This window comes from Dendropsophus ebraccatus, chromosome 12 (genome assembly GCF_027789765.1).
Source record: "Dendropsophus ebraccatus isolate aDenEbr1 chromosome 12, aDenEbr1.pat, whole genome shotgun sequence".
In the NCBI taxonomy this organism is placed as follows: Eukaryota; Metazoa; Chordata; class Amphibia; order Anura; family Hylidae; genus Dendropsophus; species Dendropsophus ebraccatus.
The window spans coordinates 77,957,760-77,973,838 of record NC_091465.1 but is presented as its reverse complement, the minus strand read 5'-3'; the positions used below and the strand labels follow the sequence as shown (position 1 = coordinate 77,973,838).

The 16,079-nt window shown below is 45.0% G+C and overlaps 1 long non-coding RNA gene across 1 annotated transcript; it reads left to right on the top strand.

Annotated features, from left to right (window-relative positions):
• The first annotated feature begins 2,503 nt into the window (after nt 1-2,503).
• Nucleotides 2,504-14,986, top strand: LOC138769393 (uncharacterized). The gene is made up of 3 exons (XR_011359249.1): nt 2,504-2,593; nt 10,668-10,725; nt 14,850-14,986. It is a non-coding gene; the product is annotated as an uncharacterized lncRNA (long non-coding RNA).
• The last annotated feature ends 1,093 nt before the right edge of the window (nt 14,987-16,079 follow it).

The following is a 16,079-nucleotide window of genomic DNA, read 5'->3' as shown; positions in this document are numbered from 1 at the left end:
TAAGAATTATTACTATGTTGAGTTCCGGGGTAGCAACATTTTAAGAGTCAATTTTGAGTAGATTACCTCTTTTTTGCTGCTAACGTCTTGCCAAATAGAAAAGAGCTTCATTGGGAGCACCCTCTGAGCTCTGAACTTCATATCTGTGCGTTATAAATCGTCATAACAGAGAAGCAAAGTAAAGACTGGTTTGCTGAGTCCATTATAACCTATGGAGGGGGGATGAGTAAGCAGGAGGAGGAGAAAAGCAACCCAGCAGTTTGCAGACTGTCTTGGCACATAAAACACTGGCTTCACAGGTCAGAAAGGTCGGTGCTTGTCTGGGAGCTTGGTGAGAGAAGATTGCAGGATGATGTGTTTTGCAGGGCTGCCTTTTCTCCTCTCTGTGCTCAGTCATCCCCCTTGACCCCTCCTCCTTCCATAGACCATAGTGGACAAAGACATCCTGCTTCTTCTGAAGTGTGTGGGGGGGGGGGGGGGCGGGGTGGAGTGGGGTAGGAAAACATGTGATGGAGTTTCACTGCCCGACCCATCTGTTCTCGGAGAGATAAACCACCACCACCTGAGCAGACGGGAGAGATAACTGTCTTGTCCGACAGTTATTAATGGTGTATATGCGATTTTATTACAATTCCAAATAAAAGCAAAGACTTTTTTCAATTTGTTGTGAAAGGATGGAATTGTTTGCAGGACTGGGAGAGTAAAGTAAACCTAGGTCAATGTGGTCACCGAGTCACACGTCATGCTGCCGGGGAGGGGGGTGACATTTAATAAAAGGCCGTTCTGATTTATGGCACAGGTAGATCTCCCGCAGCTCCTCGCCCCGCGCTCTGCCCTTCTGTACATTCAGTTTCTATAGATACAGTCGGTGCGGAGAAATACTGAATGTTCTCGTCTGATTCATAAGGTTTTAAAAATATTACAAGCCGGTCATGTAGGTATATATATATACAGAGAGATGAAAGAGTTACCGAGTCTCCTTCTGCCAGCTGTTCCATTCAGCTGCGTCTTTATAAAAATGATGGCGGTCTTAAAGGAGTGGTCATCCAACTTTATCATCTGTCCTATCCAGAAGATGTCAGACAGGTGTGAGATTGCTGGAGGTTATACCACTCTCTGCCCCCCCACCCCTCATTCCCTCCCATATCCAGAATAAAAGACAAATTTGGTCAGCTCTCCTAGAACACTATTCACACTAGGCAGGAGCAATGGTAAGATACAGACCCAATACAGATATGAAAATCACTAAAAGGAGCCCCCCCCCCCCCACTGCTAAAAGAATCTTCCTAAAAATAAAAAGGCGATGTAGCTGTAAATTAACTCTTTGTTGTCCTGTTTTGGTGCCTCATCTCCCTCCACCCCTCCCCTCTCCATAGAAAACCATGAAGAGGGGTGGGGGGGCAGAGCTTCAAACTGCTTTTTCATGATAAAAATGCATTTTTCGGCTAATAAACCCAATTACAAAGTTTCTTAAAATCGCCTGTACTATTGATTTCTGCATAAAATAAAAAATAAAAATTAAATTTTTTGGGAGGAGGGGGGGCAATGCACTCCCAGCAATCTGGATCCTATTGGATTTCGGCTGTACAATCTAAAGGGATTCTCCAGCTTTTGGAAAAAAAAGGTCCACTTTATTCTAGAGACAACACGACTCTTGTCTCCAGTTCAGGTGCGGTTTGCAATTAAGCTCCATTTACTTCAATAAAACTGAGTTACCAAACCAACACCCAAACTGGAGACAAGAGTCATGTTGTTTCTGGAAGAAAAAGGATTTTTCTTTTTTTTAAATGTTGGACAACCCCTTTAATTTTTTTCACTTATTGATGTGCAATGCCATCTCCCACCACTAGAGGCCGCCAGCCCATAGGTCTTTAGGGAATCCATCTATATTTTCCCGGGGTTTCCAAGCCATTGTAAATATTTTGCAGCACTTAGCGCATTAATTGCGACTAATTTTCCGCGCAAGAAATCATGTCAGTAATTAAGGATCCTCCAAGATGATACCAGGGATTCACAGCTAGTAGATCTGTCTCCTCCGCCATATCCAAGGTGACGGGAGATGAGTCATGAGTGACCATCCTTCCCGCAGTGTTTGGAAAAGCATCATATTTATTTTAAGAGGAAAACATAGAAATAAGCAAAAAATAGTTGATATCACTTAAACCCGCAGATTGCAGTATATGGCGCTATTAATTATTTGTAATAGTTCCAAAATAGAATGGTATAGAATTTGGATCTATAGTGCTGTTTCTGTCCATGTGGCGGTGTCTGGTATTACATCTTATATGAGCGGCAGTACCAGACACAGCCATAGACATAGGGGGGGCACTGTTTTTGGAAAAAATAGTACTATCCCTATTATCAGAGATATACTTGTGTAAGCCCTTTGTATTACATTGATGTTTTTACTATATTTTAGACCAGGTACCATATCAATCACTTCAATTGTTTTGAGATCTATATTTAGTCATGTGATGTTTTTATTTGTTATTTTTGCCTGCAGGTGTCAGGCAGTAATCCCCTCCGCCCTGTAATACTCCCTGATGGGCAGTATCTGCTGACGGAGCTACAACGTCACTCTCTACGTATACCGGTAACTGTTGTGGATCAGCCTACTAGAAGGAACAAACAATGAGTAACGTTTATGTTGCACACAGGATGTTTATAAAGCCTTGTATGTTTTCTTAACCTCACATAACGATTGTCAGTATTAGTTATAATTTTTCCACCACATTGGGCAGTATTATAGTAGTTATATTCTTGTATACAGGAGCAGTATTATAGTAGTTATATTCCTGTATATAGGAGCAGTATTATACTAGTTATATTCCTGTATATAGGAGCAGTATTATAGTAGTTATATTCTTGTATATAGGTGGCAGTATTATAGTAGTTATGCGGTTCAGGGAAGAAACAGAGTGCTGCACCTCACACCTATGGCTGATACTAGTGCCGCTTGGCTAAATAAAAAACACATCAGAATTTTGTGTATGAATTGATCAAGCCATACTGCCCCATGTACCTCGTGCCGGTATCTGATACACATGGGTCCCTACACTAAGTCCACACCGTGCCAGTCAGTGGCCACCAACCCCGCAGGCGTGCACAGCCAGGGAACGGGGGCCATGGGACGGCCCTGCGACCCCCATGCCACAGGACCAGACCCAAAAACACCACACCAGAACCCGGCCAGCACCGCCGGCGGAGAAGGTCGCCCCCAAGCAGCACAAGTCTGGATAAGGTATTGCGCTCACCATAGCTGCAGCAAACAGAATGGGAAAAAAACAGGAGGGATTAAAACCATGTGCACTCAGGTGTCTCCTGCTAATTGCGGTCATGTGGGTCTCACCAGGAGGAGTGCAAAACACGGAGAAAAGAGAGAAGCAAAATGCGGTTCAGGGAAGAAACAGAGTGCTGCACCTCACACCTATGGCTGATACTAGTGCCGCTTGGCTAAATAAAAAACACATCAGAATTTTGTGTATGAATTGATCAAGCCATACTGCCCCATGTACCTCGTGCCGGTATCTGATACACATGGGTCCCTACACTAAGTCCACACCGTGCCAGTCAGTGGCCACCAACCCCGCAGGCGTGCACAGCCAGGGAACGGGGGCCATGGGACGGCCCTGCGACCCCCATGCCACAGGACCAGACCCAAAAACACGAGGTACATGGGGCAGAGTGGCTTGATCAATTCACATACAGAATTCTGATGTTTTTTATGCAGCCGAGAGGTACTAGTATCAGCCATAGGTGTGAGGTGCAGCACTCTTTTTCTTCCCTGAACCGTATTTTGTTTCTCTCTTTTCTCCGTGTTTTGCACTCCTCCTGGTGAGACCCACATGACCGCAATTAGCAGGAGACATCTGAGTGCTCATGGTTTTAATCCCTCCTGTCTGTCCCATTCTATCTTTGATAGCTATGGTGAGTGCAATACCTTATCAAGACTTGTGCTGTTTGGGGGCAGCTTCCTCCGCCGGTGGTGCTGGCTGGGTTTTGGTGTGGCATTTTTGGGTCTGGTCCTGTGGCATGGGGGTTGCAGGGCCGTTCCATGGCCTCCCTTCCCTGACTGTGCACGCCTGCGGGGGTGATGGTCGCTGACTGGCACAGTAAGGACTTAGTGTAGGGACCCATGTGTATCAGATACCTGCACGAGGTACATGGGGCAGTGTGGCTTGATCAATTCACATACAGAATTCTGATGTTTTTTATGCAGCCGAGAGGTACTAGTATCAGCCATAGGTGTGAGGTGCAGCACTCTTTTTCTTCCCTGAACCGTATTTTGTTTCTCTCTTTTCTCCGTGTTTTGCACTCCTCCTGGTGAGACCCACATGACCGCAATTAGCAGGAGACATCTGAGTGCTCATGGTTTTAATCCCTCCTGTCTGTCCCATTCTATCTTTGATAGCTATGGTGAGTGCAATACCTTATCCAGACTTGTGCTGTTTGGGGGCAGCTTCCTCCGCCGGTGGTGCTGGCTGGGTTTTGGTGTGGCATTTTTGGGTCTGGTCCTGTGGCATGGGGGTTGCAGGGCCGTTCCATGGCCTCCCTTCCCTGACTGTGCACGCCTGCGGGGGTGGTGGTCGCTGACTGGCACAGTAAGGACTTAGTGTAGGGACCCATGTGTATCAGATACCTGCACGAGGTACATGGGGCAGTGTGGCTTGATCAATTCACATACAGAATTCTGATGTTTTTTATGCAGCCGAGAGGTACTAGTATCAGCCATAGGTGTGAGGTGCAGCACTCTTTTTCTTCCCTGAACCGTATTTTGTTTCTCTCTTTTCTCCGTGTTTTGCACTCCTCCTGGTGAGACCCACATGACCGCAATTAGCAGGAGACATCTGAGTGCTCATGGTTTTAATCCCTCCTGTCTGTCCCATTCTATCTTTGATAGCTATGGTGAGTGCAATACCTTATCCAGACTTGTGCTGTTTGGGGGCAGCTTCCTCCGCCGGTGGTGCTGGCTGGGTTTTGGTGTGGCATTTTTGGGTCTGGTCCTGTGGCATGGGGGTTGCAGGGCCGTTCCATGGCCTCCCTTCCCTGACTGTGCACGCCTGCGGGGGTGGTGGTCGCTGACTGGCACAGTAAGGACTTAGTGTAGGGACCCATGTGTATCAGATACCTGCACGAGGTACATGGGGCAGTGTGGCTTGATCAATTCACATACAGAATTCTGATGTTTTTTATGCAGCCGAGAGGTACTAGTATCAGCCATAGGTGTGAGGTGCAGCACTCTTTTTCTTCCCTGAACCGTATTTTGTTTCTCTCTTTTCTCCGTGTTTTGCACTCCTCCTGGTGAGACCCACATGACCGCAATTAGCAGGAGACATCTGAGTGCTCATGGTTTTAATCCCTCCTGTCTGTCCCATTCTATCTTTGATAGCTATGGTGAGTGCAATACCTTATCCAGACTTGTGCTGTTTGGGGGCAGCTTCCTCCGCCGGTGGTGCTGGCTGGGTTTTGGTGTGGCATTTTTGGGTCTGGTCCTGTGGCATGGGGGTTGCAGGGCCGTTCCATGGCCTCCCTTCCCTGACTGTGCACGCCTGCGGGGGTGGTGGTCGCTGACTGGCACAGTAAGGACTTAGTGTAGGGACCCATGTGTATCAGATACCTGCACGAGGTACATGGGGCAGTGTGGCTTGATCAATTCACATACAGAATTCTGATGTTTTTTATGCAGCCGAGAGGTACTAGTATCAGCCATAGGTGTGAGGTGCAGCACTCTTTTTCTTCCCTGAACCGTATTTTGTTTCTCTCTTTTCTCCGTGTTTTGCACTCCTCCTGGTGAGACCCACATGACCGCAATTAGCAGGAGACATCTGAGTGCTCATGGTTTTAATCCCTCCTGTCTGTCCCATTCTATCTTTGATAGCTATGGTGAGTGCAATACCTTATCCAGACTTGTGCTGTTTGGGGGCAGCTTCCTCCGCCGGTGGTGCTGGCTGGGTTTTGGTGTGGCATTTTTGGGTCTGGTCCTGTGGCATGGGGGTTGCAGGGCCGTTCCATGGCCTCCCTTCCCTGACTGTGCACGCCTGCGGGGGTGGTGGTCGCTGACTGGCACAGTAAGGACTTAGTGTAGGGACCCATGTGTATCAGATACCTGCACGAGGTACATGGGGCAGTGTGGCTTGATCAATTCACATACAGAATTCTGATGTTTTTTATGCAGCCGAGAGGTACTAGTATCAGCCATAGGTGTGAGGTGCAGCACTCTTTTTCTTCCCTGAACCGTATTATAGTAGTTATATTCTTGTATATAGGAGCAGTATTATAGTAGGTATATTCCTGTATATAGGAGCAGTATTATAGTAGTTATATTCTTGTATATAGGAGCAGTATTATAGTAGGTATATTCCTGTATATAGGAGCAGTATTATAGTAGTTATATTCCTGTATATAGGAGCAGTATTATAGTAGTTATATTCCTGTATATAGGAGCAGTATTATAGTAGTTATATTCCTGTATATAGGAGCAGTATTATAGTAGTTATATTCTTGTATATAGGAGCAGTATTATAGTAGTATATTCTTGTATATAGGAGCAGTATTATAGTAGATATATTCCTGTATAAAGGGGGCAGTATTATAGTAGTTATATTCTTGTATACAGGAGCAGTATTATAGTAGTTATATTCCTGTATATAGGGGGCAGTATTATAGTAATTATATTCTTGTATATAGGAGCAGTATTATAGTAGTTATATTCCTGTATATAGGAGCAGTATTATAGTAGTTATATTCTTGTATATAGGGGGCAGTATTATAGTAGTTATATTCTTGTATATAGGAGGCAGTATTATAGTAGTTATATTCCTGTATATAGGGGCAGTATTATAGTAGTTATATTCCTGTATATAGGGGGCAGTATTATAGTAATTATATTCTTGTATATAGGAGCAGTATTATAGTAGTTATATTCTTGTATATAGGAGCAGTATTATAGTAGTTATATTCTTGTATATAGGAGCAGTATTATAGTAGTTATATTCCTGTATATAGGAGCAGTATTATAGTAGGTATATTCCTGTATATAGGAGTATGTATGGGAAGACTGGAGATTTTTAAATAGAAATAAATGATAAATCTATATATGTTCTGAAACCAGTTTATTTGAAAGAAAAAGATTTACGCCAGAGTTCCCCTTTAATTCTCCCTGGTAACAACAGCAGAATTCAGAATGCAGCTCCGAAAGTGAGTACACAGAAAATTCACACGTCAGACAATCAGTCCTAGATGAGTAAGACTCAGCTGCTCCATATACTGTGGGACGTTGAAAGTACATGTCTCATTTCAGGGACAGGTGTTGGTGAGGAGCCTGGGGCTCGGGATCTGAATACATTTTTCTCGAAGTAAATATTTTTGAGTGTTAGTTGCAGGACAGTGCAGATGATGCTGGCTCCAGGCTATGGCTGACATTGGGTTCTGCTGAGTAATCGCAATGCCATTGTTCTAGAAGTCCTGGGAGTGTAAAGGTTTGTCGAGTCAGGGCACAGGCACAGCCCCGAAAATATTTTAAAGGAAACCAGTGGCCGCTCCTGAACTCTCTGTTGTAGTAAATACCTGGATTCACTATGACATGACAATTATAGATGATTTCTCTATATTTCTTCATGTAGTTCTGTGTTGGGACATTCCTCTATTATTCTTTCTACAACTGTACGACTAAATAGTCAACTGGGTGTTTCCTGTTTAGGGTCATGTCCTTATACTGTCTATTTGATTGGATATAGTAGTTATATTCTCGTATATAGGGGACAGTATTATAGTAGTTATATTCCTGTATATAGGAGCAGTATTATAGTAGTTATATTCTTGTATATAGGGAGCAGTATTATAGTAGTTATATTCCTGTATATAGGAGCAGTATTATAGTAGTTATATTCTTGTATATAGGGAGCAGTATTATAGTAGTTATGCGGTTCAGGGAAGAAACAGAGTGCTGCACCTCACACCTATGGCTGATACTAGTGCCGCTAGGCTAGTATGGCTTGATCAATTCATACACAAAATTCTGATGTGTTTTTTATTTAGCCTAGCGGCACTAGTATCAGCCATAGGTGTGAGGTGCAGCACTCTGTTTCTTCCCTGAACCGCATTATAGTAGTTATATTCCTGTATATAGGAGCAGTATTATAGTAGTTATATTCCTGTATATAGGGGGCAGTATTATAGTAGTTATATTCTTGTACATAGGAACAGTATTATAGTAGTTATATTCTCATACATAGGAGCACCAGGAAGGAAGAAAATGCATGACATTATGGACATTACAGGATGGATAAACATGTTAATTATATGAAAATGATAAAGAATGGAAACAAGAAATTCAAAACATTTAGATTTATTCAGCATTTGAGTATAAGAAGCACTTACAGGGATACAGTGCATGAACTTACTTGCTTTGGCATTCTATCAATAAGATTATTAATGGTTGTCTGAAGAAAGCCCTGCCATGCTGAATGTACTTGGAACTTTCAAATCTGCTGCGGGCAGCTCTTTTTGCAGTTGCGGCCAATGACTTCACAGATGTGCTTGATAGAAGGCCTATCCTCGCAGTATTCTATCACATGTAACAGTAACGTTTAGTTCTAAATACTTTTTCATGCTGTGCTTCCTTCAGCTGTGCTCAATATATTATACACAAAGAATACAACAGCTAGTGGGGAAAACAAATAATACACTTCTCCTTCAACCCACTGTAAACCTAAGTGTGTTACCTTGCCCTGGTGCATAAGAAACTTAGTGGCACACCTGTGCTGGGACCATACAATTTTTTTTGAGTAAATGACAGTTTGGAGTGGGGTGAGAGGATTTGGGTGGGGTGGGGGGTTGTGGAGTTACCTGATGACAGGTGATGGAAGCATTTTTATCTGAGTTTCTAGAGCTATGCAAAATTTGTTTAACCCCCCCCCCCCCCAAAAAAAAAAAAAAAAAAAACTGACTGTTTAAGCAGTTTTAAAAACAATAAAAGCCCAGTGATGGCTTGTATTTTGCTGCTACCTCCGACTATTTACCCCATTGCCACAGCCCCTGTGTCTTTGGGGTCGTCATGATACCTGTATGTCATGGTCGCCTTAAGTGAAGCCATCTATGATGTACAGGTTATAATAATGGTATAATGCCTTAAAGGAGCTGTCTGACGATGAAACCTATGTTCTTCTGCTTTTGCCTCATTAGTCCAACTTTCAGTCTAGTGTACATCCTGTAACAGACTTTATTTGCCTGTGAACACTCTAGTCAGGAATTCAGCCAATTCTATCTCCCAAGCAGGAGGAACAAAAAGCCTTTTACAGGATGTACGCCAGTCAGGAAGTTAAGCTAGGAAAGCATGAAAGACTAGAGAGAAAGAAAGTTAAAGGGGTTAACTGAATAAGACACAAGTGAAGCAGCAGGGCTCACACCAGGTTTCCTTTGTCTCTTCTGGCATATTAATCAGAGATATATTACGATAGAAAACATCTTATATTTCTGCCCTGTCTCAGACTTGTTCAGAGAATTTTCTTTTAGTCAGAAACTAAACAATTTTTAGAATTTAACATATGGTAAAAATTTGGTGCCATGTTTTGAGAGTTGTTCATATTGTCATCCTACGGGTTAACAGAAGACCCCACCCAAGGTTTAAGGAAACACTTGGCTACATCAAAAGTGATTTCATGTCTGTGGAGGAAGTGATTAGTCCAAGGAGTAGTGACCAGCCCGGCTTTTTACTAGAAAACCCAACCCATGACCCGGCACTGCCCTCCGTCCAGCAGGGAGGTGGTCATGGAGACCTTATTCTCTAATACATCTAAGATTGTGTTACTAGGACAACCGACCCTTATGAGCCGAATCTATGGTCAGATCCTGTTTCTGCTTGAGCTGTGAATTATCTGTGAATTTTTCGTTTATCTGTTGGCATTGCCCGGGCAAGTGATTCATTGCTTTCTCTGTGGGAAAGTCCAAATTTCCTAGGACACTTGCAGAGGATCTGCTGCAATTTACCATTAGGACACCCTGGGGTTTTACCGCTCCATGACTTAACCCTTCCGGTTCCTCGGAGCACACACTCCAGACTCAAGTATGATGAGAGATCTCTTAAGGACACATTTCCCAACCTCGTACGGGAACGCTGGAAGCTTTTCCTATCTCACTTTCTGGAAGATTTATTGACTTTTTTTTAATCCTTTAGGGTGCGTTCACACCTACAGGATGGTGCAGATGTGATGCTGTGTTCAGTTATTTAAATGAAATCTGCTGCGGATCCGGTAGGTGTGAACGCACCATTAGACTTCCTTCAAACTATTTTTGGATTTTTTTTTTTTTTCAGGGGCTGAAATTTTTCTTCTAGCTGCATTTGTTTCATCACGTTTGTCATGTGATTTTTCTATTAAAAAATGTGAGAAAAAAATGTCAGAAAAGACACACACATTAACACTAGCATCAACTTTTTTTTTTTTTTTTTAACTATACGGGTCTATAGAAGGAAAAATGTCACTAAAGATGGACAAAAAAAATATCAAAAAATAATTCTTCTTAGCTAGCAAACTTTTCTTTCCTATTCTAATAGGTTAGGAAGGGACTGTCTCCAAGTTCTGGTCAGTTCTCCTAGTAGGCATAGACAAGGGTGGGGGTAGAGATTGTACATCCTTCTCCCTCTCTTTACACTGTCATTTCATATACAGAATGCTGCTGAAAAGATCAATGCAACCCCGTGAGACCAGGAGATCAGAGATATAGTAGGTGAGTCATTATGCTGATTAGCTGCAGAGTTATACAACTCCCCTCATCACATTGCCTATCTTTTCTGTGTACAGATCCCTTGTTGTGTCCTATAAGATGCAGTCTGACAATTCTTTCCTGCGTGTAAGAACTGACAAAAAGAAACTTATTACAAGGACATGTGATGAAGCTGCGTCTCAGATGATACTCAACAGTGAAAATTTCTGTGTAATAGGAATCAAGATGGCAGACAACCCATGCATGCCACCATCAACTAAAATTGGTGTATACAAGGCATATCTGAGCACCTGTATTTTTATTTATGATATAGTTATATGGTTAGTGTTCTTCCTTGCACTAGGGCTACATGGAAGCTAGTGGTTAAGTGACACAAAGATCGCAGCGTCCCACTGCAACATTGTACGTAATGTCAGGGAATGGTGTTGCATTGTGAAATCTGATATAAAACGACTGTGACATTTTCCGAAAATTAGAAATTTGCAATTTCTCACCATTTGTCAAGTCAATGTAAGTTTCATGTGATTAAGATTTGCTTGACAATTTGCAGGACCATGCATTTTGGTTCCGCAATGGAATTTGCTGTAGTGCAACACTTGTCACCATGTAGCCCTAACCAGGGGCGTAGCTAATGTCTTCTGGGCCCTGGTGCCAGAGGCCAACTTGGGCCCCCCCCCCCTCCTTTCACGACCAAGTGATGCTATTGTTGTGTGTGTATATATATATATATATATATATATATATATATATACAGTGGTGCCTTGGATTATGAGCATAATTCGTTCCAGGACCGTGCTTGTAATCCAAATCCACTCTTAAACCAAAGCAAATTTTCCTATAAGAAATCATGTAAATGCAGACAATTGGTTCCACACCCCAAATATATTTATTATTCTGTACTGTACAGTAATGGAGAGGATGGGAAACACAAGGGCTGACAGAGACTGCAGGGAGCATGAAGGAATGAGCAGGGCAGATGGGGGCACATACATGCAGCACTCTCTGTCCGGGGAGAGAGAGGTTACAGCTATGGAGAGATTACCCCCCCCACAGTCCTGTCCCCTGATGTAAGCCCCAGCCTGAAGGGGATATGCTATGATTTGGAAGGTGTTTAGAGTACAGTGCTGTAGACCCCGCTATGCAGGCCATGCCCCTTCTCCACTCGCGCTCCCACCCAATACAGGAAGTTCTTAAACCAAAGCAATGCTCTTAAACCAAGTCACAATTTTGAAAAACTGTGAGCTCTTAAACCAAAACGCTCTTAAACGAAGTTACTCTTAAACCAAGGTACCACTGTATATATATATATATATATATATATATATATATATACACACACACACCAAGACAGATATTACCTATTACCGCCATACTGTTACCGACCAAATCCTGTATACTGAGACCAATATTACCAGTAATACCAGTATATAGGGAGGAAACATTACCGCCACACCACAACCACTACCATCACCACCATATTGTTACTGACCAAATCCAGTACACTAAATCACCTCATCCAGTCATATAGAGGTGGCCCCAGCTCTACACAGGCTCTATACACCATATACATTACAGTGCAGTTATATCAGGTGACTCACAGGAGACGTCTTCTCTGATCGGAGTTCTTTCCTTTTCATCTTCTTCTCCATCCGTCCTAGGCCGTTATGAGAACTTCTCCGAGCCACGAATCCACAGAATCTGCCAGACAGACATATCAGACTCCACACTCTGACACCATCCTCATCTCTCTACACATCTGTACTGTCCCCTTTACACCCTCATTTAGTGGGTAGCCCTGACTCTATGTGACCTCCTAATAATATATGCCCCCCTCTGTGTATTCCCTCTCCCCCTATGTTGCCCCCCCCAAATAGATGGCCCCCTCTACCCCCTCCCTTATAGATGGCCCCCTCTACCCCCTCCCTTATAGATGGCCCCCTCTCCCCCCACCCTCCCTTATAGATGGCCCCCTCTCCCCCCACCCTCCCTTATAGATGGCCCCCTCTCCCCCCACCCTCCCTTATAGATGGTCCCCTTCCCCCCCCTTATAGATGGTCCCCTTCCCCCCCCTCCCTTATAGATGGTCCCCTCCCCCCCCCCTCCCTTATAGATGGTCCCCTTCCCCCCCCTCCCTTATAGATGGTCCCCTTCCCCCCCCTCCCTTATAGATGGTCCCCTTCCCCCCCCCCCTCCCTTATAGATGGTCCCCTTCCCCCCCTCCCTTATAGATGGTCCCCTTTCCCCCCTCCCTTATAGATGGTCCCCTTTCCCCCCCTCCCTTATAGATGGTCCCCTTTCCCCCCCTTTATAGATGGTCCCCTTCCTCCCTCCCTTATAGATGGTCCCCTTTCCCCCCCCCCTCATAGATGGCCCCCCTCTTTCCCCCTACCCTCATAGATGGCCCCTCTTTCCCCCCACCCTCATAGATGGCCCCTCTTTCCCCCCACCCTCATAGATGGCCCCTCTTTCCCCCCACCCTCATAGATGGCCCCTCTTTCCACCCACCCTCATAGATGGCCCCCTCTTTCCCCCCACCCTCATAGATGGCCCCCCTCTTTCCCCCCACCCTCATAAATGCCCCCCTCTTCCCCCCACCCTCATAGATGCCCCCCTCCTTCCCCCCCACCCTCATAGATGCCCCCCTCCTTTCCCCCCACCCTCATAGATGGCCCCCTCTTTCCCCCCACCCTCATAGATGGCCCCCTCTTTCCCCCCACCCTCATAGATGGCCCCCTCTTTCCCCCCACCCTCATAGATGCCCCCTCCTTTCCCCCCACCCTCATAGATGCCCCCCTCCTTTCCCCCCCCCCTCATAGATGGCCCCCTCTTTCCCCCCACCCTCATAGATGGCCCCCTCTTTCCCCCACCCTCATAGATGGCCCCCTCCTTTCCCCCCCACCCGTACAGGCTGATAAAAAAACAAAACTTAACTCACCTGACATCGCGCTCCCACGTTGATCCTCACTCCTTCGATCTGTCCCCGGCTGCTGCGCAGCTGCCGGGGGTGTCGCGTCTTATCCCCGGCAGTGCGCGCATCCCAGAACTCCCTGCGCGCCGGAAACCAGAAGTCAGGGCCCAAGGCGCGCAGGGAATTCTGGGATGCGCGCGCTGCCGGGGGTAAGACGCGACACCCCCGGCAGCCGCGCAGCAGCCGTGGGAAAGACGGAGCCAGACTCTTGTGACCGCAAGCAAAACAATGCTTGCGGTCACAAGAGTGATTGATCGGGGGGCCCCGCGGGCCCCCCTTGTGGCGGGCCCGGTCGCGGCGGCGACCCCCGCGACCACGGTGGCTACGCCACTGGCCCTAACCTTAAACTTCTCACGGATGGTAGTGGTTAATTCCATGTACTGGGAAACCTTGCCCGTAGATGCATTCAGCTAACAGGATACAGCAAATACATGTACTGTTAAAGGGGAAGTCTCGTGAAAATAAAAAATCACCAACAGGCTGGGTGTGTGGGAACATAATGTACACTTACCTGTCCCAGTGCCGCTCTCAGACTGCCTCAAGATGAAATTCTCTCCTAACTGCCTGGTATGTCACAGCTCCTGCTCCTGCTGCTGCAAACAGCACGGCCTTGCTGATGGATTGCCTGCTCAGCCAGTCAGTGACCAGAGTGGTATCCCGCCCCATTGATTGGCTGAGCAGCAGTCCATCAGCTGGGAGCTGCGAGAGGCTGATGGCTGTCAAATATCAGTAAGGCAGCACTACAGGGGAACGGGGGTGGGTAAGTATACATTCTGTATTATTTTCGCAACCCCTGCCTGCCGGTGATGTTTTAAAAATTTTCTTGGCACTTTTCCTTTAACAGAGGCTAGAGAGTATTCTGATATTGTTCAACATTTCACTATGGTCTCCATACTATCCATTTATATAATACGTATAATAGATGATGCCAGGAAGAACAAGAGAGCAGGGGGATTAGATTTCCTCTACTTTTTGAGCCCAAGAAAGCTGTATATAGACATACATTACAGAGCGACTACAGAACCTGCAGTATAAGCAAAAGTGAGACTTTCTTTTTAGTGCTTGTACGTCTCAGGTTACAAAAAGCCGCAGGCATTCCTGTAGATATGGGGAATATGACAGGTTCCTTATGAAAACATCATTTTTTTTTATTCATAAGAAAGAAAAATGAACAACTTCAAGATGAATGTAGTGAACAAAGTGTCATGTGGGAATGTGGCTCCAGACCAGGCTCCACTGCACAAGAGTTATCCATGAGCGGGGATCAAGTCGATTATCTCACATGCCTAATCCTTTTGCCTGTAGTATAGAGGTAAGACGGCACTCTGCTGTAGTGGTGGTGCTCGTGGTAGGCACTGGACCCAGCAAGCATAATAATAAAGGAAAGTCCCAGCACTCACCAAGTTCTTTTGTGTGCTTTATTGTGGTATTCACATCAAACAGGTACAGAAGTTGGAGGACACAGCGTTTCGGCCTATGGCCTTCATCAGATCCTGATGAAGGCCACAGGCCAAAACGCCACGTCCTCCTACTTCTGTACCTTTATGATGTTAATACCACAATAAAGCACACAAAAGAACTTGGTGAGTGCCGGGACTTTCCTTTATTAATCCTCTTGCCTAACCTGCCCCTCGCCACTGTGGTGGCCCTTCTAGTTTTTGTAATAGATGTTTCCCTTTTAAACGTATCTTATACAAAATGTTTTTGGAGGCGCCGAAAGCAAAACAAACTGTGTAAGATTTTTTTGCATTTATTAGATGCTCCATTGAAAATATCTTGAGCGGGTGCTAAATGGCACCCCGGACTCATAGTTGGGGCACCTGTATAAAATGTGTACTCTAGGCAACCTACAATATGTCTCTAGCTGATAAGCCCAAAGTCAACAAGGATGCCTGGCGTGTGGTGTTGTAGTGCACCATTAAGGGGTTCGGTAATGTTACCTGTTAAGCTACTAATAGACACTGCAATTTGAAGGGGTTGTAAAGGATTAGAAAACATGGCTGGCGTCTTCTAATATAGCACCACACCTTTTTACGTGTGATATTGCACTTGGAACTGAGCTGCAGTACCAAACACAATGAAGGTGTGGCGATGTTTCTTGAATAAAAACAGGGCATCACCTGGTAACAGACTCTTTTCAAAATGGCAAAACAAGTTATATTATATTTGGAGATATGTATTACCCGATATTTATAGAGCTCTGTATAGAGAATGCATTGAGTCACCACCTTGGGCGCATACACAGATGTCACCAACTGTATGTACAAAGCCTTCAAAGATAGGCTGGGTTGACACTGCTTTACGCAGTTTTCATCAGACGTATACGTCAAGGGGAATCCCAGACTTATACAACCATCGGAGAAATTGGGTAAGTCGACTTTTACTTCTA